This window comes from Columba livia, chromosome 3 (assembly GCF_036013475.1).
Source record: "Columba livia isolate bColLiv1 breed racing homer chromosome 3, bColLiv1.pat.W.v2, whole genome shotgun sequence".
Taxonomy (NCBI): domain Eukaryota; kingdom Metazoa; phylum Chordata; class Aves; order Columbiformes; family Columbidae; genus Columba; species Columba livia.
This window is the reverse complement of record NC_088604.1, coordinates 50,330,110-50,356,007: the sequence shown is the minus strand read 5'-3', so window position 1 is coordinate 50,356,007 and position 25,898 is coordinate 50,330,110. Positions and strand designations below refer to the sequence as shown.

The following is a 25,898-nucleotide window of genomic DNA, read 5'->3' as shown; positions in this document are numbered from 1 at the left end:
TAATTCTACTCCAGTAATTACGCAATATAAACCACAGCTCGTAGCTGCCAAAAATTCCTGAAGACAAGAAGAGAATGTGCAGAACAAGCATATGGGACCCGGGAGAATTACACTTCAAGAAGGGAGAAGAACCTGTGTGTATGAGATTGTGGTTTTAAGTAGGCACAAGTAGACTGTAGTTAAAAGGAGTGGCCTTTCTCTTGCCCTTTTTCTCCTTGTTTTCCCAAGGCCCTGGACTTATATTTGTGCCATATCCTTTGTGCTGTACCTACTACTTGTGAGGACATCCAGAGGGCTGGATGTGCGGAAAGGAATTCATCTGGTGAAACAAACAAACAAAAACAACTGAACAAACAAACAGAAAAAGAAACGCAAACCTTCTTTTTGATACCTTAGCTTTTAGGCTTCTCGTGAAATTACTCTGTATCCATATAGTGAAAACCCAGAAGGGCTGAAATAAGAGCCTGTGTTTGCTCTTTACTCTTGACCTTGCTTAAAACAGACGTGAAACTGTTTCACTCTTAGGGATACACACAATCAAGTTCACACAAGCACTTTTCCAAAAGGACAGTTACGAGAGTGGCAAATGCTCTCGTGGATGAGGTGAAGCTACTGCATCCAGTTGTATCACATTACAATCAGAACCTGTGGTTCTGTTTGTCTTGCAGACAAGTAGGTTTTTCTTCATGTCCTGAGAGATCAAAAAACATTTTCAGTTGTCGAATGAGAGAGAAATAGATCTATGTTCCAACTTTAAAAGTAAAATCCATCTGGAATGTTTTTCCTTTTCTGACTGCATGCCCTGGTTTCTAACTACAATGCAGTGCGGCAATATTCACTACTGCAAAGCAATGTCTTGATTCACCTTCAACAGTGCCCAAGCTAAATGCCCAGAATGGCCAAATGAAAGGGCAGTGCAAGTGCTGTAAAGAAGATCTAATACCTTGTGTCTCGTGCTAATATTCTAGTCTCTTGAGCTGTGGCATCAGTTCTGAAGAAAAAAACGCAGCCTCACATCCTGTCTTCTTGGAAAAGTAAACCCTGAGATGATGTCACTTCTGCAGCTCATAGGTGTGTCTTAATCGAAAGACTACAAGCACAATGAGTCTTCCCACTGAGGGCAAAATGAAGTACAGTCCTGCAATGCTCAAGGTGCACAGTCTAGTTCTTTATGACACTGCCAAAAACATTTGATAAACCTGTCATCATTTACTGAGCTCTATCTGATCATAACTCTGTAGACATATCACTGCACCGGTAAAACCTGTACTGTGACTCTATAGATCTCATGAAACCTACAAAGCTAATGATTCTGAGAGAAAATTTAAATAACTCCAACTCTATCTTTGTTGGCAACCCACACTGCTTACAAGAGTTTTTAGCTACAACATATGAAAATGGCTAGGGCACAGAAGAATGATTTCTGTTATCCTAGATTCTCTAATTTGGCTTTCCTTTTAGGATAAACTGGGCTTTCTAGCATTTCATGTTTCTATTCTATTCTATTCTATTCTATTCTATTCTATTCTATTCTATTCTATTCTATTCTATTCTATTCTATTCTATTCTATTCTATTCTAATTTGTCTGTTATAGAGCTAATGAAGTGGTACTTTGGTTTCCCTGTTGGTTGCTGATCTGGATTGAGATATGACACAAGGAAAGGGGAGCTGCACTGAGCATTTGTTTCATATGTGGGCTGTGGAGAGAAGTAAGCTCTCAGCTTTGACAGAGGCTTGTCCTTGTCCAGTCACTTGCATAGATGAGTCACAGATTTCAAGGCATGACAGCAGACAGATACAAGCCAAGAAGTCAAGAAAGTTCTTCCTGGAACTGTATGAATATCAGGTGGCATAGAGAACACTGAGTGAGGAAAAGAGAAGGAAAGGACATGGACACATGCAGGAAGTGGGGGCAAGAGAGATGGAAGCACATTGGTGTTGCTAGTAATACTTTGTACTATCTGCCTGGGTGTGAACCCCTCCATTCCACGTCACTGGACTAATTCTTCACTGTTGTGGAAGAAGTCACAGTGGATTTGACACAGGTATCTGTGCAGCTATGAAGATGATGTTGCCATTCTCTGGTGAAATCATTTAAAGCAACAGGACAAAATTAGATTAATTCTATATAAAAATAAAGTTCACATTTTAATAGCAAAAGTTATTAAACACTTGCAGAGATTTTCCAGTAATGCTATGGATTCTTTGTCACTTAGGTTTCAAAAATTACAGCTCAAATCAATACTTAATGCAAGAATTGCAAGATGACAATTTGTGACCTGTGTTACCTATGACTGTAATGACTCCTGTCCCTTATGGTCTTCCTAACTATGAGTTAGTGCTGTCTGAGTCTAAGGAAGATCTACACCTGCTATATTTTTTGTGGTTATCAGGACTGAATTAAAAATTTTCTAGTAAGAAGCATAGAGCAAGAAATGATGTCCACTCCCTGTACTTAAAGACAGAGAGCATTCAGCATATATGTGTAGGTGTTTGTATGTTCCTCCTCCTACAGCCAAGGTGGCTTTCCTGGACTCCTCTCCTGTAGTCACACATCCCCAGATCCATGCTTCAGTTTGCTGTCTGTTTAGTTGTGCTTATTTTGCTTGTGTAAAATGATGTGGATTAAAGATCCTCATAAAATGGATAAAGATGGGAATTGGTGGCTGGTGGCCAGGGAGAACAGGAAGTTCTTATTCTGCTTTTGGCTAGCAGAAAATTGTGTTGGATTGTATCTGTGTGTTTTCTCACCCTGCCCTGGGTTAAGCAAGCCATCAATGGCTAAAGATTTCCTGAAAGCACAAATGTGTCTTATAAAAAGGTGACAGATGAAAAATGAATTTGAGCAGCATTATGGAACAAACAAGTTTGGAAAGAGAATCCAGATGGCTGGACTATAGGTGTGCACAGACTAATGATAAGCTGTTTTAATGTAAGAAGAAGTAATTGCCTGGAAAGAATTAAAGGAAAGAAAAGAAAAAAAAAAAAAAAGGAAAACATTGATACAGCTCACAAGGTACAAAAAGTGCTTTTTTATTTTGAGTAGAAGGAAAGGTTCAGAAAAATAATTAAAAAAAAAGTGACTTTTTAAGCTCCTGAAACTTCTTCAGATAAGTTATACTCCAGCATTTCAGTCAAGTTTAAATCTTCTAATCCTTTTGCTCTGACAAAGTCTCAGAAAGTGTCTCTACTTAGTGGATTTAAAACTGCTGATGTTAAGCTGAATGCTGTACATTTGCATAGAAATGTAGTTACAAAACAAATGCAAATGATTTCAGGGCTGTACAAGGCCTAGCATCAGGTCTCTTTCATTGTCTGACACAACCCAAAAGTTGTGGGAAGATAAGAAGCTACTGTCCTGAAAAACACCTTTCTCATAAAACTGGAACTGGTCTTTTCTTTCTGTAAGTAATATCCTAAGTATACAGCTTTCTTTAACCACAGCATTATTTAATCTGGGGTTTGCTATCATAAACTCTTGGTAGGACTGTTAATTTTATGAGGTGCTTTTAAACTATTTTAGACTAATATTTTAAGGATCTATTTTTATATATTGACATAACATGGAAATAATAAGACACCAGTTTATAATATACTGATTGTTTCTTGTTATCCTTTGGCTAAATGATTTTTGATGTACACTATTTTTCTCACACAGTTATTATGCACAAAAAGGCATATCGCTTGATGGTGCAGGACTAACACCAAGTGGAATAATTCTGGTCCCCCTTCCTGGCATGGGTTTGCAGTAGGAGGAAAAGATGTACACAATTTTTAGAGGATTTTATAATGGTTCTAGAGTTTGTGGCTGGTTGATTCTAAATACTTCACATAGTGCAGCAACACTGATCAACACAAATGTTTTAATTAAGGGTTGAGTGCTAATGAATGCTTAAAATGAGGATGAACGTGATGTCATAAACTCATTGAGAACTTAAACAATATACACTCTACTCAGTCTGATTCAAGTCACGGTAGTCAATTTGGAATAAATAGGTTCTCTAGATGATACTTAAAGTGTAAATTGCAGGTTGTATATATGTATCTCTGGATTTAGAAAAAGGAAACTTTCTAGGTCATATCATGTATCCTATCACCAATGCAGCTTTGTTTACTGTATTATCCATATAAAACACTTTTGGTTATATTTTAAAAAATATATGCAATTCTGGCAATATCAAATAAAGAGTTATTTCCCATACCTTACTGATTCTGTCTGTACTATGCAACATTCTAGATTTTTGTCTGATTCCTTGTTTTTCAGGGTTGAAAACAGAAAGGGAGAGTCCTCCTGAGACAGGGGCTAACTGACAGAGCTTGACAATCAGGATCCCAAGTACATACACTCACAGTCAGCTCAGGAACCCTCCACTTAGTGTTTCCCTTAAGTAGTAGCTGTAGGGTCATTACAGTGTACTTTGGCATCAGAAACCCTGCCCTGTTTTTGCACATAGAGATTGCAACTAAAAATGTTAGAATAAATGAATTTTCTTTTGGAGGTATATTTCATGTCATTGTGTGTATAGTGAGCTTAAAAGCATAATACTGGTACTCCAAGCAATCAAAATGGTGCTGTGTTTTGGCATTCATACAGAATCACAGAATCATAGAATGTTAGGGATTGGAAGGGACCTCAAAAGATCACCTAGTCCAATACCCCCACCAGAGCAGGAACACCTAAATGAGGTTACACAGGAAGGCGTACAGGTGGGTTTTGAATGTCTCCAGAGAAGGAGACTCCACAGCCCCCCTGGGCAGCTGGTTCCAATGCTCCGTGACCCTGTGTTCCAGTTTGTATCCATTGCCCCTTGTCTTACCATTGGTTGTCACCAAGAAGAGCCTGGCTCCATCCTCATGACACTCACCTTTTATGTATTTATAAACATTAATGAGGTTGCCCCTCAGTCTCCTCTTCTGCAAGCTAGAGAGATCCAGCTCCATCAGCCTTTCCTCATAAGGGAGATGCTCCACTCCCTTCATCATCTTTGTTGCCCTGCGTTGGACTCTCTCCAGCAGTTCCCTGTTCTTCTTGAACTGAGGGGCCCAGAACTCGACACAATATTCCAGGTGTGGTCTCACCAGGGCGGAGTAGAGGGGGAGGACAACCTCTCTTGACCTACTAATCACACCCCTTTTAATACAGCCCAGGATGCCATTGGTCCTCCTGACCACAAGGGCACAGTGCTGGCTCATGGTCAACCTGCTGTGCACCAGGACCCCCAGGTCCCTTTCCCCTACACTGCTCTCTAACAGGTTGTTCCCCAACTTATACTGGAACCTGGGGTTGTTCCTGCCCAGATGCAATACTCTACACTTGCCCTTGTTATATTTCATTACATTTTTCCCTGCTCAACTCTCCAGCCTGTCCAGGCACAGCCTTCTGGTGTGTCAGCCACTCCTCCCAGTTTGGTGTCATCAGCAAACTTGCTGACAGTGCACTCTATTCCTTCATCCAAGTCATTGATGAATATATTGAATAATACTGGTCCCAGTACTGACCCTTGAGGCACTCCAGTAGATACTGGCCTCCATCTAGACTCTGCCCCATTGACCACAACTCTCTTGTTTCTCTCCTTCAGCCATTTCCCAGTCTACCTCACTACCTGATCATCCAGTCCACACTTTCTCAATTTAGCAGTGAGGATTCTGTGGGAGACGGTGTCAAATGCTTTACTGAAATTAATATAGACCACGTCCACTGCTTTGCCGTAATCTAGCCACCTGGTTATGTCCTCAAAAAAGTCTATGACGTTGGTCAAGCACGACTTACCCTTGGTGAAGCCATGTTGACTGCCCCTAATGATCCTCTTATCCTTGATATGCCTTGAGATGACACGAAGGACAGGTTGTTCGATCACCTTCCCAGAGATGGAGTTGAGGCTGACTGGTCTATAGTTACCCAGATGCTCCTTCTTGCCACTTTGTGAAGACTAGAGTAACATTTGCTTTCCTCCGGTCCTCAGGCTACTGGCTAAACTGGGATCTTGCCCTTGGTGAGTATATACATTTTTAATAACCTTAAAATATGTTCAGACCTGGCCAAAACTATGACCTATCTTTTATTCAGGTTAAAATTGTAGAAAAGATTCTGCAAAACCCAAACCTTGACCTGTTTGGATCCCTTTTATAGTACAGGAATGTCCAGAATCTGAAAATTTCTGGCTCTCAGGTGGCAAAAATTGATGCTGGGTACTTTAATAAAAGGTCAACTTTTTCTGGGAAATTTTATACAATTTTAAATCCTAAACACCCAAGCTAATATGATACATATTTTACTGTGTAGCTTAAAAATTGGTCACTCTTTAAGAAGCAACTTGATCTTATTTATAATGACTGCACCTTCTCAACTTATAGTAAGAAGATTTCTACCTTATTTACATAGGAACAAAATGCGTGGAATCTATACTTCAACATTTCCCCATTTACCTGCACAACTGTTTTTTTTAGTCCACCTCCAAGGAATGGTTTTCACAGATTACTCTCCCATATGCTTCTTACAATGTAATTTCAAATTTCTGATATGAAGGGGTTTCTTCTGCTCTTCTTTTACATTAGCAATGGGAGAGAAAGGAGAGAAAAATGTTTCTGAAAATGTTTCTAATAAAAAATTCTAAAGTAATCTAGTAAAGAACAACTGTGTTGGAACAACCGACAGTGATGGAAATGAGTGTTATTGTGGGTGAAAGTAATAAAACTTGAAAAACAAGCAGTTATTAGAGCCTGTGCTGGTTTTTAGGGTGTCCTTGAACTTTCTTCTCCAGATTAACTCAATTTACAAGACTGAAATAAAACCTTCCTTGGGTACGTGATGGTGGTAGCATCTGCCATTCATTACACACCTGAGCAGGTAAGTCCTAAGTTGTTTTTACATGCCTATTTCATAAAGATTAACAAGAAATTACATTTTGAGATAGGCACTAGTGAGTAAAAATTTAGGGAAACTATTGTGAGAGCAATGTTTTACTTCGGTATTGTGTAAGGTGGCATTCTGTAAACTGATTATTTCTTAGGCACAAAAATGTTCCCTAATGTTGCCTTCCAGTTACGTAAGTCATAGCTAGGTCTGCATATGAGAAGTGACAAGAACTCAGACTTTTACATCTCCTCTTTGGCTTCTCGGAATGTAAATCTTTAAATCATCTTTAAATATACTGGCTATGCTCCAGTAGCAGATTGGTCCTATGCATGTGTATGAAAATTTCAGTCCTTTCTGGGTGGTTAAGAAGCTTATATAGTTCCTAATGACTTCTATGACAGCTAGATGAAGTTTTGGTGTCAGGCATCTTATATAAAATTTTGCTTCATTTCTGAATTTGACCTCATGGAATTTCTCAGCAATACTGAAAACTATGATGCAGTAAAAAGATTGAAAACAAAACAAAAATAAGGAGGAAGTCCTATTTTCTTCTTTTCACCTCTAAAAATTCCAACCCCCAAAGAAGCTTCCTGAATGAGGAGAAATGGCTTTGGTAGGGATATCAATTTTTTTACTTGTTAAAATTGGCAGCTAAACGTCCAACTTGAATATGCACAATAAAAGCAATTATACCATAGGATATTTCCCTTGTTATGTCATCTGTTTAAAACATCAGGCAATACTGATTGCCACTGAGCCATACACTTTGTTGTCTCACAAATAACATAGATAAATAATGAAAAATAGATCTTAATGTGAAATGAATTTTTATACTCAAACTCTGTAACACCTTTTATTTCCTATGCTGTAAGCTGCTCAGGAACACTCACAATTGCAGGCACTCCAGGTAATAAAGCTAATGCTTGCTTTAAAAAGTACAGGAAATTCAGGGAAACCAGACCAATTTTTGCTAAATTAGGCTTTAACTTTTGTAGATTTTATTGTCCATATACCTGATAGATTCAGAGGTTAAGTAATAACATACAGGCTAAGGCAAACACTCAGATGTACATAAAAATATGTTATTGAGGAAAGCACATTAAAAGGATTTGGTTCCATTTTCACAGCTGTAATTTATAGACTACACAGGGCATTTTTAATGGGTTGTATCAGACATCACCAGGCTGCTATATGTGGCTGGATTCAAGTCTCAGTTCTACCAGAAGAACCATTCCCCAGAGTTTTCTGGTTTTCTTTCTCCTTGTTCTCCAGAACATGGGAATTAAAGTTACAGTGGCAGTCCTTATCAATACTGCCAGAATGCTGAAAGATTAAAATGTCTTGAGAAAAAGGAGGGGAGGGCGCACATTTTTCCATAAACTAGTTTGCACTTTCTGCCTGCACTACTGTACTTTTTGAGCTGCACTCCTCTGTAACCCAGTCTCTAATAAATAAGTCTTTGGGTCAGATTTCCATATTTTTACTTAATGTGCGTGGTACCTACTCCTTGGGTAACCTAATTTGAATCCAGCAATTGTGTCAAGTTTATCTTTTGAGTTGCAAATGTTCATTTAACAGCTTAGGTAAAGACAGTGAAATGAGGTCCTTTTGCAGCTCGAGGCATTTTGTTATTCAGTGCTCTTCCCCCTCTAAAAGGATCTGTGAAGTACAGGGATGCTATGAATCTCTGCCACAGAGCATGTAGGGAGCTCAAAACAAGCTGAAAATGCATTGCTTTACAGCATTTCAGGCATGACCTTAAACAAACAAACCTGCTCCACTCGTTCATCTCAGCATTTCACAGCTTGGTTCGGTGATGTCCAGATGGCATCTCCAAGGCAAAGGACCAGGTCCTCCTTCAACCAATGCCTTTTCCAGAGAAGAGGGGAGACACTGCCTGGGCTGTGCACCATCTCCATGGTGGGAACCATGAAGTGCTTTGCTCCTGGATGAAGGGAGGCAGTCCTGTGGAAACACATATGGCTGGACTGTGTTACTAACTCTATAGGAAGTTAAAGATATATGGGTTCCTGTCATGATGGTGATAATAATTAAAGTATATTATTTTGATATTTTGATACCAGTTTTTCCACAAGGAGCGTCTTTAATTAGGCTAAAGTTTTCTCATGTCTCTGGAACTTTATTTTCTCCCCAGGCGAGAAATCTCATTGTCATAGCTGACCCTGAACTTTTTCTTCCACCAGCATCTCCCTCTGGTTTATCACTACAGTTGGATCCTTGCCAGAGTTTGCCCTCACCCTGACCCTGTCTTTGATGAAATACTTGTTTATGCCTTTCTGAGTTCTCCGTTCAGCTAATGCAATCCCTTCTTTTAAATTCCCTCCTGAATGGTCTCCTTGAGTTGTCTGGATTTAATTCAGTATTGCCAGGAGAGCACAAGATGCATACTCCTGTTGTAATAAGCTTATTTGGTATTGGATAAAGAGTGGCAAGCTGAGGATATAGGATTACAATACTTTTTTTTTTTTCTTTTTTCTAACATGGTCTCTTGTTTCAACTGTCAGAGCCCTGTTTGGATGGATTGTTACTGGATGTGCCTCGGGTGGCAGAGACCCAGCCAGATGCAGGAGCTGAAGTTTGGTTTCTGCAGGAGGAGGCAGGCAGGTGGGCAGGCTGACAGCAACACCAAAACCTGGGAAAGAAGGGCAGGGGGTGATGGTGGTCACTGGGCCTGAGGGGCTGTCAGTTTGCACAGATAATTCAGACAACTCCAAGCTCAACAGCAGGTGCTGTTTGGAAGGGAGAGGGGACCTGCAAGAGGAGTCTCTCCTGGGGAGTTTTTGGCTGTGGGGCAGTAGTAAGAGGGAAGACTGGATGAACTGGGAGGATCTGCAGTAAACAGGTATTTAAACTGGGACAGTAAAGTGAGAGTATGTTACTCATAGCAGTGTGCTTTTGAGGATGTTAGGTCTTTCGTTTAATATAAAGAGATTGTGATCCTTTTTAAATTTAGTTAGCTTCCATGTATAAGTCCAGTTCTGGACTGAAAGAGAGGGAGAAAGGCAGGGAGTTATTGAGGTGGGAGGGAACGATTTAGCAGAAATGAGGTTGGGAAAATGAAGGGAAACTTTGAAGATATGAAGACTATGCAAAGGGTGATTCTGGGGCAGTGTCTGTGGAGGTGGGCAACTGTGAGACTTAAGACAGAAGGGACAATGAAATGAGAATATTTCAGAAGGGAAATAGGAGAAAAGACTGCTTCTCTGCAGCAGTAATCATCTCTAATTGGAGAGTTCTCTAATCCAATTCCTATTCCACCCACAATTAGTTTGGAGGTCCCTGTAAAATATTTCCATTGTTCTCCTTATCTCAGCAACAATGAGAGACTCCCAGTGAAAAAGGCCTTGCAATGGGAATAAATTGACTTGGTGGTTTTTCAAGACCTCTTTCAATGAAAAGACTCTTTCAGGGACCAAGCCTAAATTACAATATTCCTAGCAATGCTAAAAGTGAGAGAGCACATCACTATTCTTACTCAGCTGTCCTATTGACTCCAACGTGTTCCACCCAGCCCACTCTTTGATTTCTCTATCCAGACCTCATTACTTTCTAGTTTAATCGAGTCTAGTACTTCTTGAGTTGAATTTTCCCAGAAGGGGACTAGACAAGATGAGTGACTGAACACATTGTCTTGGTTTTAGGGTTCAACAAAAAATTTTAATTCAAACAGTTTCATTTTATGTTATTAGATTACAGTTCCTAAGTATCAGGCATCTTGGGCTATATTTAGATCTACTGTCTTTGATGTTTTAGTTCCAGAAAAATGTTTGCTCAGATATATTTCTTATTTCATTTAACAGACAAAATTATGAGATACTGTTTTGGGTGGTCATCCATTTTCATCTGCATAACCTAAAACTTCTTCAGAATGACCCTGGTGCCTGCCAATGAGACAGGAAGATTACTGTTGTAAAGTCATGTGTTGAAGCTGCCCCAGATTACTAATAACTGAGCAAGATCTTGTTAGTGTACTTTTTTTCCATAAAAAAAATTAAGTTCCAATTGTATTTATAGTGGACAAATATCTAAATAATTAAAGCCACCAATGAAGCTGTTATCAATTGCTGCTCTTAACTGTATCGACAGAAACTACAAGACCCTTGCTATGTTTCTTCTGTTTACTAATGGACATAGTTTCCATGAGCTGTCAGTCAACCTCTTTTTAGAAAAAAGTAAGTCATAATTGAAATTCTTCTCCTGTAACATCAAAGTAATTGAAGAAGCCTTTAAAACATATAAATGAATTGTACTGTTTTGATTCTTCTTGCTTCAAATCCAAGCTATATCTTAGAACATTTGGGCTCTTTATTTCATTGTAATCCACAGAAATAAAAATAATACAGCCTCTTCCTACTGAACAGAGGAAATACTCTTATAAATAATAACAATATTACAATAGGCAACCAGCATCATCCATGCACTAACTGTCTTAGGAATGAAGAATCTTATTTCCCAGTTTCAAAGTCTGTCTTGGACCTGCGTAATGATCTTTATTACATTACTTACTTTATTACATTATTACATATTTATGACATTATGTCACCTTATGTGCCTGTTTGTCCATTGTAAAAATGCATCTGCTATGAAATATTTTGAAATCTAAGGTCATGAGCTGCACACTTTTCTTATCACTATTCTAATTGGAAGAAAATTTTGAACTGTGAAGGAATTTTACTGAGTGAATTATTCTCACTGATAAATAATGAGAATTGTCCTAAAATTTTTGGAATAATTTCTCAGATATGTGGACATTTGAGTATCTCAAAAAATGTAGATCAGAAATTCATAGTAATTGTAGCCATAAAAATCCATACACAAAACCAAGTTCAGAATGCAGCATAATATCTTTGTGTAACGTTACCATGATAAAATTTCAATTCATCACTGGAACTGCATCAGGGACATGACCAGATAAGAAAAATTCATTTTAGAGATATGAAAGCTGCTGTTTGTAATACACTACAAATGCATGGATCTGATATCCAGTTCATATTTTAACCTCCTCACTGAAATAATAACCTACTTTAAGAGCTTTGATCTAACTTTTTAATCTTTTTAAGAATTCAAATCTTATTCTGGATCTGACATTTGAAATTCAGAGCAATTTTACTTTGACTTTGAATATAGACCAAATTAAATAATTTACAACTTTAAATTACATTCAAGAAGTGCACTGTTGCCACCTATTTTCTTTAATCCAGCCCTCCTAATCTAGTGCTTAAGGAACTTGCTTATTGTTCCAATTCTGTAGTGAAAACAAAGATAGAAGTATATCAATATCCAATATCCGTTTGATCAAGTCCTGTCCAGATCTTTTTTTTTCCTACCTTGTTATGCATCCTGCATTTTTCCTTGGCTAAAAAATATTGTGCAAACATAAATGGACCTTTCTATCACCATCTCATGTAAGCCTATCTGAAAATGAGTGTACACAGTGCTGAATATATGCATCTGGAGGAATTTTGGCTCGCAAGATTGTTAAGATTAAATGCATGTAAAAAAAAAAAGCAGAAAATGCATTAAAAAAATTAAAATATGCTAAGTGGGCATATAAACGCATAACATTTTAGATCTTCCACTCTCCAGCTCAGCTGCTTCTGAATGGTAGAAACATCCAGTAACACTGATATTTTGTTCTACAACAGCTCCTTGAAAAGTTCAAATTTTGCTCTGCAGAAACATTTTAGGTTTATAAAATGAAGTTTTTCAGATCATGGTCTTTCTCAGCCTGAGCTCATCAGGTTCTGCTACATCTGGTGTTGCAAATGGGCTTTTCCTACAGAGCACAATGCACGGAATGGTGGCTGTTTTCCTTCAGAGAGAGACTGCAGGAGGACTGATCATGGCAGTCATCTTGTTTACCTTGTGCTCAGCAGTTAGGTTCCTTATTCTGGTTTGACTTTGATTTCTTCTCTTAGCTGACGGGATCAAGCTCCATTTTCCCATAGAGGTACCTCACTCCCAGGACACAGGGTGCTGGATACTGTTTGTTTGTTTGTTTGTTTGTTTCATTTTGAAGGAAAGAAAAACATTGAAACAGTCTCCAATTTCTCTTTAATGTTAATACATGCTGAAGTCCATTCCCATCTCACACCTGACTTCCCAGAACTGACTCAAACTCTTCAAGATTACGATAAATGTTGACAAGTGAATGAAGGGAAATCTGAAATCATATTAGAATTTAAAGAGTGTAAGATCTGTCTCTTTTAAACTCTGGAATTCATAATCCTTTAGAGTAAGTCCATGCACATAACAACAACAACAACAATCTTCCCTTAATCTCGTGTTAGCAAGCATTTACTAGCATAGTAATTTTTTCTTTCTTTTTTTTTTTTTTTTTTTTAATGTAAACAGAACCATTCACAATAGGTACCAAGTTACTTTGGATGTCATTGGAGATACTGAAAACTCAGATGGACAAAGCACAGAGTAACGTGATCTGAGTTTGAACTTGGCCCCATTGTGAAAAAGGAGTTGGACTTTCTGACCTCCAGAGGTCCCTTCCAAACTAGATTATTCTATGATTTTATAACTGCTAACTTGCATTAAAACTGCAGTTGCTCTTTTCACATCCAGATTTTATACAGTGTCCATTGAGTTATTCCTGACTGACTAGCACTTACCTCCAAAAGTGAGCAGTCTGGCTTTGGATTCAGAATTTTTACCTCTCAGTATGAATTTTAGCTTGCCTAATTTGTAAGCTGACCTAAAAATGGTATGGGATGCTCAAAGGCCATGAAGAATAGTGTGTTCAGAATGGTCACTAATCGCTGTCCTCAAGCCAAGACGTGGCCCAAAGCTGAACTGGCAAATGGAGAGGCTGGTTTAAGGTACATTTAGTTCAGCCTAAATGCAGACAGCCCCTTCCAGAGGAGACTTGCTCTGCCTTCCCCAGGCTACATGTTCCTGCCACCAGAGCAGTTGTGCAACCACAGAATGGGACGGACCTATTTGCATCCTTAATTTAATCCTCTACAAAAGGCGGTTAACTAGCAATATGATAGGACTAGCAGTATGTTAAATCAACGTAGTCTTCTTTAGCATTAACATCTTCTTCCTTGAACATACCAATTTGTGGTTTTAATCAGCAACATACACACAAGCTCTTCATTCCATTGTTCTCCCTTAAACATAGTATATGTTATTTTACAGATTAAAGCATAAGAGTTTATCAGGTAGCTTAAGAGAAAGTCTTCAGAATACAGTTGCAGGAGCCAGCACAAGTGCAATCCTGTACAGCATATTTACCTCTTCTGCTGATGGATTAGGATGTTTTCAACTCTGGACGATCTGACACAGGATACCCAACAACTTTTACTTATCCCTTAGTGGATCTTGTAACTTAGTGCAGGACATGGGAAGGAAGACGAGATTTCAAGGTTCTCAGTTTCTTGAGATATAAGACTTGCAGAACACAACTTTGCAAGGTTTCATGCTGTTGGTGATTGAAAGAGCAATCACATGGCATCTTGCACTCTCTTTGAAGCTGTCCCCTATATTATTTGACTTCCCTAGGCTGGTTGTCTACTCGTCTTTGAAAAGTCATCTAGGCCTATTCTTTCCTTCCACCAGAGGAACAGTTCCAGGATTTAACCCATGGGCTTGCAATGTTAATTTTCAGAGGCTATCTCAGGTGGAGTGATACAGTCACTCTCTTAATTACCAGATAAGCTCTAGGAACATGTCTTTACCTGACTCAGAGTATCAATTCCTAAGGAATCGATAATGAGAGACTACTTCAAGAAAAATTACTTCCAGTGGGATTCCTGTGTATAATTCTACTAATTTCTCCAAGGTGCCCCAAACCACAGATTTACTGAAGAAAGGTTGTACAAATACACCCTTTGCAAAAAGTTAAAAACAAAAACAATTCTAACAACGTTTCACAAGACCTGTGCTGGAAAAAAAAAAAAAAGTCTGTCATTACAGCTTTTCCATCTTCAGTATGTATATATTTTTGTGCACATTGTAATAAACACATGGGGCCATGATACTGTCAGAAGTTTTTCCAGTCCAATGATACAAAATTTAAGTCTTCCAAGTCCTATACCCTGCAGACCTCAAATTAGTCTCAGATGGCTTGACATGGTCTAATACTGCTCTTGTATGTTTGTGAAAGCTCAGTGAATTGGTTATTACTTATGCTTGGTGAATAACAGTGTAGACAGAATTGACATGTTTAAAACAAATTGTGGTCTGAGCAACTATTGATTTTTTTTTCTTTTTTTTCTTTTTTTTTTTTTTTTTTTTGAGCTAAAGTTTTTCCACAGGAAGATTGATTTTCTTTTTGACATTGTTTAACTGTATTAAGGGAGCTTTTCAATTTTTTTTTTTTTTTTTTTTTTTTTCCACACCTGCTTTTGGTTCTTTTAGGCCCGGGGGGCTGGTAAACTAGTTGTTTACCTTAGCTCTGGTCATTCTGAATGCCTATTCTTCCTCTTATCTCTCCTGTGGTATCCTCTCCATCTGTTCAGTAAGCACTAAGAATTTTCAGCCTTATCTTTTAAAACCATCTTCAGGAGCAGTTTTGCAAATGTTTTCTGGAAAGGACTTGGCACTTAGAAAGTCCAGCTGCAAAACCATTTAACTGAGATTTCAGGGGAGAACAGAGAGAAATGAACATAAACTCTACTGCCTTTTTTTTTCCTTTTTTTTTTTTTTTTTTCCCTTTTATTTATTTATTTTTTGTTTTAATATAGAATTCTTCTTGGTGTTTTCACTCAGCTTTAGTCCCCTCCAACTACAAAAAGGCAACATTTTGAGAAAATCTGTGAGGTGAAGGGCAGAGCTAAATCTGTAACTTCGAGTAAAGTGCACTGCTTTGAATTTACTCCACCAATTGGTATGTAAACTGAACACTATTTAAGGAGGTGTACATGATCTGTAATACGAGTATCTTTACAAGCAACAGATGTAATATTTTACAAAGATGAATTAATACAGTTTATCTGCATTCGTTTTGCTTCCTGATTTTCAAATAGACCCCTGAAATTAGATTGACTACTGTGAGACTGACTATTTGGCTTTCTGAACACACCTTCAAGCAGGCTTAACACACCAACATAACATAAATTTGCTCTATAAAGCCATTAATAGATTGTAATTAACAAACAGCATAATAAATCATCTGTTTTATCGCTGGATGTCTTACACATTCTGACTTGTCTGAAGGAAGGAGACTGTAACCGTAAAGGACACCCTGTTATACAGATCACCATCTTTCCAGATACGGGTGCCATAAATTATAGGAAATGGGAGAAAGAAACAAGAGCTGATCAAAATTCCCCCAATTATTATGAGAATTATGGCATTTCTAAGTGTGTCTGTATCCTGAATTAGGGCTAATAAAAGCTAAAATTGCCTTGTAAAGGAGTTACATGTCAGTTTAGATATGTTTCTAAAAAAGTTACTCACCAAAGTCCTTTAAACAAGTGGTAATGGGAAAACAGAGAAGTTTTTCATGTGGATAAAACTAGTTAAAATAAAAGAAAGTCAAAGTAGAAATATGTGTTTAGCTTTAAGCGGAATGAGATCAACGCTGAAGTACCACAGGGGGCTTGGGCCTGTGTTGTTCAAGAAAGCAATAAAGAATTAGAGTGGGTGACCGGTGAAGAGGCAAAATTCTCTGATGATACTGGGTCATTCAGGACAATAAAACCAAAATTTAACTTCTGACTATTTCACAAGCACATCCTAGTATTGATTGACTAGGCAATACAATCACAGATTATATTTAATGCACCTAAATGTAAAGGAAAGCTTATGTGGGGAAAAAAAAGGTCCTGTTTTGTTGCAGAATTATGTGCTCTGAGCTGGCTGCTGTTGAAGAATTAAATCTTAGGTCTAAAGGAGGGAGCAGGTCAAGATCTGGTCCTGGTCCAAAAGTTGAACTGAATATTGCAAGGTAATTTGGACAGTGGGGGGAGCAGAAGAGGGAATACCACTACACTGCTCCTTGAATCCATCCAGGGCTCTGAGCAGAATGGCCAGAGGGAAGGCAGCAGCCCACCACAAGGACTCTCACACTCTCCCAGTCACCTGATATTCTTCAGAAATCTTATTTGTCTTCAGCTATTGACATTTGTAAACATCTTGTGACATTCAGAAGAAGAATCACAAGAGTTAAAAATCTTGATTTTCCTCAATCACACAAATGGGTGAAGATTTATACTGATTGGCAAAAGGTCATACTGAGAAGTAAACAGGCAAACCACTCCCTCATTAAACATTTAATGAGGGCCATGCAAGTTAAGAGTGAGAATTGCCATGATTTCAAAACATGTCCTTTTTCTTGAAAACACTTGTAATGAACTATAGAAGCCAAAATGACTAAGTTGTTTATGTACAAAGATGTTGTATGTTCAAACAATAGTAATGACAATCCACTGTTTAGTTAAAAAAATTTAAAATGTTTAATGTGTAGAAATATTGCTGATGCAAATCAGTCTGGACAAGATTTGGCCTGAAAGTTGATAATGCTTTATAACTGTGATCCAGAGTCACATACTGGACCTTTTTTTTTAATTCAATGTGACCAATTGGACTTCATGGATTAGTGAAGAAGGAGTTAGCAAGGTTTTTCTAGCGTATATTAAATTGTCATAGATATAAAGAACACTGGGAAACCTTGCATAGTAGGGAATGTGGAGACAGAGGAAACTCCACTTCACAAAACTATTAAAAAAGAAACAATAAAATATTTAACACTAGTGATAAAATACTTATTAGACCTATTGTAATGGCCATTCAGTTTCCTGTTGAAGGAGTTAAATCTCTTCACTGAAGTGCTGATGTCCTGCCTGAGGAACTGTAAAAGCAGTGGATTGGAATCTTAGTTTTGGGATAAAAGGTAGGTGCCATCATACTTATACCTATTCTATACAGGCCTTTTATGCTTGGTACCATGAACTACCATTGATCTTTAACACATCTCTGTCAGAAACAGATGTAGCATCCTGATTTTCTTGTTATGTATGTGCAAAGCTCTTATTATTATTTTTGTATGATTCCATGTGAAATTTATACCATAACTCCATCAGTGAGCCATGGGAAAACCTTAGCAAGAGAGAAAATAGCACCTTGGGAGACTTTTGTAATCTTCACAGTCTTTGTGTTGTTACAGAATGGGGAATGCCTAAGAGTATTCTTATATACAAAGGTAAACTAAGGAGGAATTGGTTTCACTGCCCCCTTACTTTGGAGAGGAGCAGAAATGAAGCATCATGCTGTCAAGTGATGGTGAAAGCTGTTGACTTTCTCATAGAAACCTTTTTGCCAGGCCATAGGATGGTGTTTAGGGCAATAATCCCAGGAGGAAGAAATCTGAGTACAGAAGGAGAAACTGAGGATTCAGGTAAAATATGCAGTGGAGAGATCGCAGAGAAAGCCAAGTTAGTGAGCACCTCAGTTATAAAGTCTGCTTTTGGGCCTGGACTGATATCTCTAAAAATTGTTGTGTTGTACCATGGCGATACTAGGCACAGATGTTTTCAGAGTGTCCTGTCCTTACTTCTTTAGTGAATTTGATCTCCAATCTAAAGACACAGCCCAGTCAGGTCTGCTTTGGGCCTTGTCCTCGAGCTCCTTCAACTGATCTCTAACACGAGGTGACTGTTTGCACCTTCAGCACTGGACCTCTTCTGACTCCATGTTGCCCTGGGTTTGAAAGGAAAAAGAAAAAAACACAACTCTTTCTCTATTTACTCCAGTGATTTTTGTTTGTTTGTTTTTTGCTTTATTTTGTTTTGTTTTTTAATCTTTTTGAATACCCTGATACCGTGGTGCTTTGCCAGGCAAGCACCTTGCCAACATAATAAAGGAGAAATAAAAAGTGGGTCATGGGGAAAATCGCTGTGGGGTAGGACTACAACAGCTCTGGCTAAGATTAGTTTACATTGCCAGGAAGCCGCATCCTTCACCTCTTGCAGCTTGGGATGTGCCCAGAGTAACACAGTAGTTCAGATCAGGATTTCATTTGCCTTTTCCCCATTTACTGTGCTTTGATTTCCATTACAGAGAAGTCTCCATGCCCAAGCCGTATTCACTTTAGATGAAATTAAGTGACAGTAACACTCCTAATGCACTGCAACCACAGAAGGACAGTCAGGCCATGTAAGTGTACTAGGTCTTGTCTGAAATCCTCCCACCAAACAAAACCAGCAACCCCCTCCTGTCTGTATGTCATCGACATCAGTTCTTCAGCACTGTGCTGTGCAGTGTGCTACCAGCACAGCCACAACTTCACTCTTGGAAGAGAGGGTAAACATGGAATGAACTGGGAAATTTTTATTTCTGGTTTCAGTTATCAGCCTTCTGGAGTGGATCAGTGCTCTCAGGAGGAGCTAGCCCATGTCAAGACTCAGTGATTTTCTTATCCCAAAACAGGAATCCCGGATTTAGATACTTACTTAGCATACGAATAAGGCACTTTGTTGTGACATTAGGCAGGAAGAAAGTAGTGGTTTTGCAAGGGATTTTTCGTTACAGGGGCCCAGGTTACCTGGCACTCTGGTGGTTCCTTGCTTTGTGCCAAAGCAAATAACACTGTCTAGCATAAATATCTGCCCAACATAGGTTGGCTCCAAAATTGCACAGACGTGAAGATTTCTAGGGCAGCAGGAAGCTATTACTACATGGCCCACACAAACGTTCAGAAAAGTTATGAGCCAGGCCATCTAAATCAATAATGTTTAATTTACAGATTGTGAGATTGAAAATTATGTTAGTTATTTCTTTAGCTGGATTTTGACTCTCCTTTTCATTACTCTTGATGTATATAAAACTCAAAAAATAAACAATTAAAAAAAATAAGAAGAAAACGGAAAATGCTTATATATTCACATGATTCTAGCACACAGTTTTCAAATGAATGTGACATTTGTGACAAAACCTCAAGATCTGGCAGCACTGTATTAAAGAAAGAAGGCAAGTGCTTAGGACAAATAAACAAAAATACTCACAGACATAACTTTGCAAAAGAGTGCATAACAGTGAGCAGTTACGGTAGCTGTAGTGATTAATCATTTTAGTCTGTCCTGTTGTCAGCATTAAAATAGCGCTGAAGTCAATGGCTGCTCTCTCTGAAAAATGGGCCTCATTTATTCAAAATATTTATTTCTGAGTTTGTCTCATCTATATCTTCCACCAGTTGGGACACTGCTACAACACAGACACATGTATGATAAGAAAACAGGGCTAACTATCATTATCTGTATTTCAGTAGCAAATACGTGCTAATTTTTCTGTTTATCTTAAAGCTTTCTTACTCACAAGCCTAGTAATATATGTAGTCACAAACACAGCACCTAAGTCTAATGAGTTTACCGGGCACTAACCAGAGGAACAGTAATTCAAAGCAGATGTTAACTGACACTGATTACATTGTTCTAATAGTGTGATGTGAAAAGGCATCCAATTATTTAGATGTGTATCCATATCCTCAGACGTGCTCTTAGCTTTTTAAAGTCTATAGTATTTTAAAAACTTGTCTTGTCACACAGAAATTCTAACAAAGGAGGAAAATAATACGTTACTTCTTTATGTTGTAAGGGAGCATCATTTAACTTATATAATTTCTGTATTACTGTCTGTCCTCTCTCCTGGGAAAATAAACAAATCTTTATTTCTACCCCATGGTCTGTTTCAGTTGCCTGCATTGTCACCAAGTACTTGCTTTGCCTACAAACATGCTGTACTTTGGTCTCCGTCAGTTGTTAGGCTATTTTTCCAACATAAACAGTTAGGGCATGACCCTTTGTTGTACTCCATGTTTTGTTTATTGACTCATTTGCACTTAAAATATGTTCTTGGACAGGCTTTTTTTCAAGTATATGGCTTGAAAACTGCTCCTAGTCAGATCAGTTTAACTAGTGCAGTAATTAGTATGTGTGTTCAGAGACAAGTATTCAGGCTTTTCCTTTTTTTTTTTTTTGCTGCCATAAGTTCACTGAGTAAATTAGTACAAGTTACACAAGTTACAGAGATTCCTGGGGTTTCTTTTTTTCCCTTTTCATTTCCCCCTGTTTATCCATTTCTCAGTTTATACATATAAATGATTTTGATCTCCTCATCTGAATGATCCCACATAGGTGCAAATAGCTTTAAAAGGATGATGGATTTTACCTCTATTAAGACATGGAGTGCTGTTTTCCAGAAGAGAGAAGAGATTGAATGATTCACAAAAGATCTGATATTTCTGTTGCTTCCCTACTGTCCTAACAAAGCTCTTCAGCCCACCTAATTTCTCAGAGAAGAGCTGCCTTATTTTTCCAGCAGCACAGTGCTTGTGTGGGCAATAGACAGCTGCCCAGAACTAATGTTTGTAACTCTGTCTGCGGAGAACCATCTTTAAAAACAAGACTATTTAGTGTTGTTAAATATTTCTAAGAGGCTGTTTGTTTTTATGAATTTTTCCTTTTTTACATGAATCACTGGAGACCAGTCAAATAACAGGAGAGAGAGCCTTTTAATCTCTGGGCAACTCTTCAAAGAAGTCGATGGGAATTTAGCCACATGATGGCTTCCATTGAAGGAAGATGTACAATTAGATCTATGTATTACTTGACCAGTGATTTTTGATCTTTGTCAGTCTGAAAAGCTGTAAACAATTTCTGTGGAACATATGGTCTCTTCAGAAATTTCACAAACATGGATAGTTCCATGCCTGTATGAAGATGTTTTTCCATAATTTGCACTAGAAACAGTATGTGAGCTGCTTTAGGCATCTACAGGCCATTCTTCAGAGGAATTTCATGAACCTTTTCTATCATAATTCTGTGCAGCTCACAACAACTAAAGTGAAAAAAAGTCTTGCTAATTTAGCTTTAGATGTCAGTTTTCTGTAGCATTAAGCAAGTGTGAGTTATAAGCAGTACAGAACTTCTGTTTTTTCTTCACAACTTGAGAATTGTGTAGGAGAAGAACCTGTAGGGCCTCATCCAAAATCTGCTGAAACATCTGGGATCCTTTCCATCAACGGAAACTTTTTTGGTCCTTGTTCTGACGATGATTAAAAAGAAAATGCTATTCTTCACCTAGCTTTGCTTTACTTTAATTTATTTTCTGTCCTCTGGCTACAATTTTTTTGCTGGCGTAATGACTGTATCCTCTGCACTCATAACGACAACTAGACTTCATGAAAATCTTTCATACACTGATGAGGTTTTCTCACCAAAAGCTTTAATGTCTAATTGACACTGCAGAGAAATTTTCCTTCTTGAATGACTCCATGAGTTACCTGTCCTGGTTAATCAGCACTTGAAGTACCTTAACTTATCATGGCTTCCCAGCAGAGAAAGCATTTCAGAGCTACTTGTTCCACCATAGACTACCGCACACTTGTCTGTCACATCTTGCATCTTCTGCTGTGATTGTAAGGGCTGACATAACCCAGAGCTGAACTGATCTTGTGGTTGGCAAGATGCATTGGGAGTCTTCTGCATGGAAGTTGTTCTTAGACATCAGTCCTAGCTACTGTACATAATTTTCTTTGCTTACTCTCATTAGAACAAGTTATCTAGTTGGAACTATAGAGGGAATGAATTTAGGGCATTCAGAGTATAATTACCCAGGCTGGCATTTGGCCAGGACATGGGAGGTAGCAACACTGAACTTCAGAAAAATGTTAGTGATGTTCATATATTTCCTTTCATTGTTACAAAGAAATTGCTTTTTCTGTAGTGACTGCTGCAGGTGACTGCACATCTGACAATGCCCTTATGATGCATTATAGCTTTATTTGTATTTCTACATTGCTAGAGAGAAGATGTGTCACTGTTTTTTTATTACTGATGGAAGAAGTTTAAATTGCGGATGGACTATGGTTGAAGGTGAGAAAGGAAAGATTACCGAAATAAGAGCTCCAGCTGCAGTGAAGAAAAGAACTGCCAAATAATGTTTAGCTACTTCATGTATGGATGGGCTTGTTCTGGGGTGGCAGGACTTAGCCATTTATCTGCACATAGCTAAGTGTAATGTGAATTTAGGGGTGAAGTCACTCAGTGCCACTGCATACTAGCATGCCCACTTCAAAAAAGGAAAGACTGAAAATTGGGTTATTAGGATGCTTTTAAAGGCTAAGATTTGAAAGACCTCAATTCTGTCTTCTACCAGAAGCTCCCTGTGTGACTGTAAGCAAAGCACATTCAAACTTGGAGATGTAGATTTTGCACAGGAACTAAGTACCTAAAAGTGAGATGCAGTGCCATGGAGCAGTTGTAGCGCTCAAGTACATTTTGTAGACTTGAACCTCAGTCTCTCTGTTTCTTAGTATCTGCTGTTTGCAAAATACAAGTAGATGTCCTTTCCTACCCAGGAAGTATGGTGAATGCAAGTGCCAGAGAACAGATGAGGCACTTTGGTATCTGTATAAGTACTGTGTTTAAGACAAGTGGATAAAGACAATGATTCATACAGAAAATCTGCTTAGTGCTATGGACATTTCTTAATAAAAGTTAAATATGTTCAGTGCTTTCTGGTAGCTAACACATATACAGGATGAAAGTCTGGTCCTGCTCCCAGAAAACAGGATGACATTAATCTCATTTGACTCAGCTGACAACCTGAGTCTTCCTGTCTAAACTTGCAGATTCTGTGTGTAGTCAGGGAAGGGGGTGAGCCCTTCCAGAAGGCAGCTCATACCAACCTAAAATAGGTGTTGAAGTCAGAAGGGGCTGAGTACAAACCCTTTTGAGGGGCCTATCTCTTTTCACAAGCTAGTGAGGAGGGTCTCTGGATGACTAGCTCTGCCAAGACACCTACTTGTTTGGTGACTAAGTAAGATTAAATAAATCTCACTGAGGTGTTTCTCCAGGTGACAGAAGACCCTTGAGGAAATTCAAGAGTTTAATTGCTCCTAAGGACCCATGGGATACGGTTAAATTAAAAATCTAGGTTCATAGAAAGATTTCTTTTTATAAAGCATTCTTACTAGGTAGTCTGTGATTAATCTTTTTTCCTTAGCTCTTGAAATTATTTCTTTACATGACTTAAACAAAATGACTTCTGATAAAACTCCATCCACTGGAAAAGAAAGGTTAATGTAGTTGAACTTACTTTATTTTGGATGGACAATGACAAATCATACTCCTCCTGTGTCAGCTAAATAATTAAAGCTTGATTCAAAATGTTACTTACCTGTAATGTGTCATCTGTGGTTAAGAGAGGAAACAGCAACCAGAAGGCAATGGATGTTTGGAAACTTGACTCATTTCGCCTAAGCCGAAGAAAAATCATGTGAAACTACTGCAATACAAACCTCTTTCCAGTTCCAGAGACATGTATTCAGCCTTACATTGTCACTTCTGCGATTATCTGAAGACAGGAAAGGAGTGTGTTGATGCTGAATTGCTCAGGAGTATACAGCTTGATCATTTGTCTCAATTTTCATGCTGTAGCAAGTCTCTAACTCTGGGAAATCAAGCCAGGTTTCTTCAAAGTAAAAATCTTAAACTGTATGCCACAGCTTGAATGGTCTGAAGGACTCTTTTATAGAGACAATAATTTGAACAGTTCATGAAGGCTTATGGGCTGTCACAGGAATGAACAACATACAATGCTGCAGTTTCAGTTGTGAGAGAAATACTGCACTCACAGCGTATGCTGTGGTAGAGACACTGTGACATATTTTATATACACTGCTACTTTTCCTTATATTTTATAACCCTTTCAGCTCTCTGTTGAAAATATATGTAAAATATACTTCTCATGTATTTAACATTATTCCAATGAATTACTTAAATATCACAATAAAATTAAGCATGGACAAAGGCATCTTTAAGTCATTCAGAAAATGAAAACTGATGTATGAAGTTCCTCACCTTTTCAGATCCTTCTCTTCCATGTTCTCTATTATTCCTTAATTCAGTGAATATATGCTTCTACTGTGGACACTCCCTGTGACCCCCTGAAATACAAGATGTGTGAAGCTTTTATCTATATTCCTTAAAGAAAAAAAAAAAAAGTGGGGGGGGAAGTGATGCAGATGGATCAATATAAACATATATGACAGTAGCTTGGAGCTGCATGCAGTAGCATAAGTAAACAGAGTGACAGGATGACTTTTCAAAACAAGCTTGTCATGTTTATGCTTGTTATCAGCTCTCCTGACAACGATTTTCCCATCAGCTAACTACAGACTTAATTAGGGCATTAACACAGTCCTGCCCCCACACCTCCTGTCTTCCCCAGCTAAACACTGGGTCATTACTGGGAGGAGAGAACATAAGCAAGGAAATGGGAAAGAAAGAAAAGAAAGAAAGAAAAGAAAGAAAGAAAAGAAAGAAAGAAAAGAAAGAAAGAAAAGAAAGAAAAGAAAGAAAAGAAAGAAAAGAAAGGAAAGAAAGGAAGAAAGAAAGGAAAGAAAGGAAGAAAGAAAGGAAAGAAAGGAAGAAAGAAAGGAAGAAAGGAAGGAAGAAAGGAAGAAAGAAAGAAAGAAAGAAAGAAAAAGAAAGAAAGAAAGAAAGAAAAAGAAAGAAAGAAAGAAAAAGAAAAAAAGAAAGAAAGAAAGAAAAAGAAAGAAAGAAAGAAAAAGAAAGAAAGAAAGAAAGAAAGGGAAGGAAGGATGAAGAAAAAGCATGGTTTTGACTAAATTGCATAGGGTTAAAGGGAAACAAGCAATACTTTTCCATGTACCAGGTTTTGCAAGACAGTCCATAAGAGCAAGCAAGCCAGACCACTCCACTGAGAGAAATGAGACTAATTTCTGTGACTTCTACTTGCAAATTCTTCAAAATGCAAGAAATCTGAATTCTTCCATTATTTTTAAGATACATCCCTCACCCTCATGCAGAGTAGCTGCTCTGTCTAATGAAGATCCTTCCTGTGCTCAAGACACTACATAGCAAATTGTAAGATGTTTTCGGCAGGCTGTGCTTTTTGAGGGTATAGATAATGGTTGCTCACCTGGAGCTTGTACAATGGATTCACAGCACTGAAAAAAATGTGGTGCCTTTTGCAGTATTCAATTGCTGTGGATAGTTCTTCCATATCACACCCATACTAGAGCTTAATGGCAGACACTAA

General features: G+C 38.2%; 1 long non-coding RNA gene across 1 annotated transcript; it reads right to left on the bottom strand.

Annotated features, from left to right (window-relative positions):
- Positions 1–8,695: 8,695 nt before the first annotated feature.
- On the bottom strand, positions 8,696–24,809 carry LOC135579037 (uncharacterized). Its single transcript, XR_010471302.1, has 3 exons — positions 24,695–24,809; positions 24,012–24,090; positions 8,696–8,822 (listed from the first exon to the last, which is right to left on the bottom strand). It is a non-coding gene; the product is annotated as an uncharacterized LOC135579037 (long non-coding RNA).
- Positions 24,810–25,898: the final 1,089 nt, after the last annotated feature.